Here is a 4,539-nt window from a genome sequence, read left to right on the forward strand (position 1 = left end):
TATCCCTCTCCCTTCCTCTCTGAAATCAATAAAAATATTTTTAAAAGTTTAAAATGGTGCTGAATGAAGAGCAATTAAGTAACTGAATGATGCCTATACCCCAAGGCCATTAAAGAATTAAAATATGTGCATAAAAGGATGTAGTATGGGAGGTGGAGGAAGAAAAAGCCACTTTACATCCAAGAAACCTGTCCAACATGACCTCAGCCAGTTGATCAAGGTCAATATCATAGTGACATGTCCTATGAACTTCATGTTCCCTTGACATGGTGTGGTCTTTCCCCTAAACCCACTATCTCAGTCTAGCCCAGTGATGGCGAACCTATGACATGCGTGTCAGAGGTGACACGCGAACTCATTTTTTTGGTTGATTTTTCTTTGTTAAATGGCATTTAAATATATAAAATAAATATCAAAAATATAAATCTTTGTTTTACTATGGTTGCAAATATCAAGAAATTTCTATATGTGACACAGCATCAGAGTTAAGTTAGGGTTTTTCAAAATGCTGACATGCCGAGCTCAAAAGGTTCGCCATCACTGTTCTAGCCCCTAGGATAGCATCAGTCACACCCAGGAGAGGGCGTCTGACAGTCCTAACCAGTCACCTTACCACCAAGGGCTGAGAGATCATCTAGCCAGGACAGAAAAGGACATAGGAAATCTGAATAAACTATGGGCTCTAGTTCGATATTGGTTCATTCATTGTGACAAGTGTGTATGATAATGTAATAGCTAACAATTAAATTGGGTGGGTGACAGTGTGAAGGAACTCTGTGCTGTCTTTGCATTTTATCTATAAATCTAAACCTCTTCTAAAATAAAAAGGTAATTTAAGTTACCTGTACACCAAGCCACAGCACTAATTTTCTAAAGCTCCACAACCAAGATGTTAGAGTGGAGGCCTGAGGAGCAGGTTGGGGTATCAATACAGTCCCCAGAGGCAGTTATGTGGGTCTGGAAAACAACACAGCAGAAAGGCCAGCAGCCCCAGGTGCTCCCCACATGGCCCTCTGTGAGGGACACATTGGCCATCCCTCCTGCCATGCTGGTGAGCATCAGCATACTCTCCCCCTGCAGGCGTGCCTGTCTCTAGCTGATTCCAGGCTGGCTCTGTCCAGAGAGCAAGCAGACTGACACATACTGGGCCCTGCAGGCAGCAGGAGGCCTCAGCAGAGGGGGCCAGCAGGCAGGGTAGGGGCCGCCTGAAAGATCTGGGACTATGTGTGTGTGTGTGTGTGTGTGTGTGTGGTGTGTGTGGGTGTGTGTGTGTGGTGGGGGTGAGGGTGGGGGTGGGGTGCTGTGCTTCACCTGACTCAAGACAATGCACTGTTGCCCCTCCCTGGGGCCTGGAGAGCAGAGAGCATGCAGAAAGCATGAGTACAAATATCACAGTTCTGGTTCAGATGGGTCTAGTCTGATGAGCAAGTCCTTGGCTTGTCCCTGAGATAAGATAGGGGCCTGGACATGAGATAGGGTTGAAGTGATAAGACCAGCATCCAAGGGCCCTAATATCCCCAGAGGGATCAACCTCTTCAGGAACCTGCCCAGTCCTGTACTCCATTCTCCAGAGGGCAGCCAGGGGGACATCTGCAAAGTGCAAAACTGACCACCCAACAATGCTTCAGCTCGCTGTCAACCTGAGGATTAGATCAGTGTCCTATTCAAGGTCTAGCACATCCCCTCTGGCCTTGCCCAGCTCCCATTCCACCCTCTAATCATGCCAATTGCCTTTCATGAAGCCTCAGGCACACCAGTCTCCCACTTCTCAGAAGCTTTGCACATGATGTGGCCTTGCTTGCCATGCCCTCCCTACTTGACACTGTATTATGTTGGACATAACCTGCTGCATTTGACAGAACACTCAACGAAATTAGCTTACATAGAAAAGAAGGTAATGACAGAAAAGTCAAAGGTTAGTGGCCTGGCAGGGCTTGGGGCTCAGGCTCAGGCGCTGCTAGTAGCCAGGACTATTTATCCAGCCCTACTTTGCTTTTAGAAGTGCTGGCTTCTGTTTTACCCTTTACCTGCAGCAATATGGAGGCAGCAGCTCCAGGGCTGATATCCCTTAGATTCAAGGTCAAGGGACAAGAATATCACCTCCATCCCAGTATTCCCAGCAAGGGTCTCAGCACCTCATTGCCTCAATGGCATCAGGGCACATTCTGCAACCAGTCATAGTAGCCAGGGACATGACAGCTAGTCCGCTTAGGCCCAACACATACGGATGCCACTGTGCAGGGGGAGAGGGGAGTAGTTCCCCAGCAAAGAGTGAGGCACTGAACTCAAAGAAGGGGATTTGATGCTGTGCTGGCAGGTGTTCTCAACAGCCCAGCCGTCAACCTCCAACACCAGGGGCCCTTCCTCCCACAGTGAACTCGCCCTTGACTGAGAATTGAAACTGTGACCCTCTGGTCCATGGGCAGACTCTCTAACCACTGAGCAACTGGAAGGGTCAGAGCTCCTTCTTTTTTGCAGCTACATAGTATTCCATGGTAGTAGATGTACCACAGCTTTTTTATCCACTCATCTACTGATGGGCTGTTTCCAGATCTTAGGTATTGTAAATTTTGTGCTGCTATGAATATAGTGGTGCATACATTCTTTCTGATTAGTGCTTCTGGTTTCTTAGGATATATTCCTAGAAGTAGGATCACTAGGTCAAATGGCAGTTCCATATTTAATTTTTTGAGGAAAGTCCACATTGTTTCCATAATAGTTGCAGCAGTCTGCATTCCCACCAGCAGTGTACTAGAGTTCCCTTTTCTCCACATCCTCGCCAGCACTTATGATTTGTTGATGGTAGCCATTCTGACAGATGTGAGGTGTTACCTCATTGTCATTTTAATTTGCACCTCTCTGATGATCAGCAACATCGAGCATTTTTTCATATTCTCTTGGCCTTCTGTATGTTCTCTTTGGAAAAGTGTCTATTTAGGTCCTTTGCCCATTTTTTTTAATTGGATTGATTGTCTTTCTCTTGTTAAGTTGTATGAGATCCTTATATACTAGTATTTTGGATATTAACCCTTTATCAGATGTATCATTGCCAAATATGTTCTTCCATACAGTGGGCTCCCTTTCCATTTTGTTGATGGTTTCTTTTGCTGTGCAGAAGCTTTTTATTTTGATGTAGTCCCATTTTTTTTTTTTATTTTCTCCTTAGTTTCCATTGTCCTAGGAGATGCATCCATAAACATTTTGCTAGGAGAGATGTCTGAGATTTTGCTGCCTGTGGCTTCTTCTAGGACTTTTATGGTTTCATTACTTACATTTACATCTTTTATCCATTTGAGTTTATTCTTACGTATGGTGTAAGTTGGTGGTCTAGTTTCATTTTTTTTCATGTATCTGTCCAATTTTCTCAACACCATTTATTAAAGAGACTGTCTTGACTCCATTGTATGTTCTTGCCTCCTTTGCCAAAAATTAATTGAGCGTTAATGTCTTGGATCGATTTCTGGGATCTCTGTTCTGATCCATTGGTCTATATGCCTGTTCTTGTGCCAGTAAGTACTATGCTGTTTTGATTACAGTGGCTTTGGAGTATAACATGGTATCTGGTATTGTGATTCCTCCAACTTTGTTTTTCTTTCTCAAGATTGCTGAAGCTATTCAGGGTCTTTTTTGATTCCATATAAATTTTTGGAGTTCTTGTTCTAGCTCTGTGAAGTATGCTATGAGTACTTTAATAAGGATTGCTTTGAATCTGTAGATTGGGTTGGGTGGTAAGAACTTTTTATTGATGTTGATTCTACCAATCCATGAACATGGTATATTCTTCCTCTTGTTAATATCTTCTTCTATGTCTTATTTCAATGTCCTATAGTTTTCCAAGAACAGGTCTTTTGCCTCCTTGGTTAAGTTTATTCCTAAGTATCTTAATTTTTTTGTTGCAATGGTAAATGAGATTATTTTTAGTTTCTCTTTCTGAGAATTCATTATTGGTATATATAAAAAAGCCATTGATTTTGGGGTGTTGATTTAGTATCCTGCTACATGCTAACTTCATTTATTAAATCTAGTAATTTTTAGTGGAGTCTTTAGGGTTTTCTATGTACAAAATCATGTCATCTTAGCTAATGAGTTTTACTTCCTCCTTTCCAATTTGGGTGCCTTTTCTTCTTCTTGTCTGATGACTGTGGTTAGGACTTCCAGCACTGTGTTGAATAAGAGTGGTGAAAGCAGGCATCTCTCTCTTGCTGATGTTCTTAGGGGAAATGGTTTTAGTTTTTGCCCATTGAGTATAATGTTGGCTGTAGTTTTGTCATTATGGCCTTTATCATGTTGAGATATGCTCCCTCAATTCCCACTTTGCTGAGGGTTTTTATTTAAAAAAAAAAAAATGGGTGCTGCAATTCACCATAGCTAGGATCTGGAAACAGCCTAAGTGCCCATCAGTAGATGAATGGATTAGAAAACTGTGGTACATCTACACGATGGAATACTATGCTGCTGTAAAAAAGAAGGAACTCTTACCATTTGTAACAACATGGATGGAACTGGAGAGCATTATGCTAAGTGAAGTAAGCCAGTCAG

The sequence above is a fragment of the Myotis davidii genome, unplaced genomic scaffold (assembly GCF_000327345.1).
Source record: "Myotis davidii unplaced genomic scaffold, ASM32734v1 scaffold282, whole genome shotgun sequence".
Lineage (NCBI taxonomy): Eukaryota > Metazoa > Chordata > Mammalia > Chiroptera > Vespertilionidae > Myotis > Myotis davidii.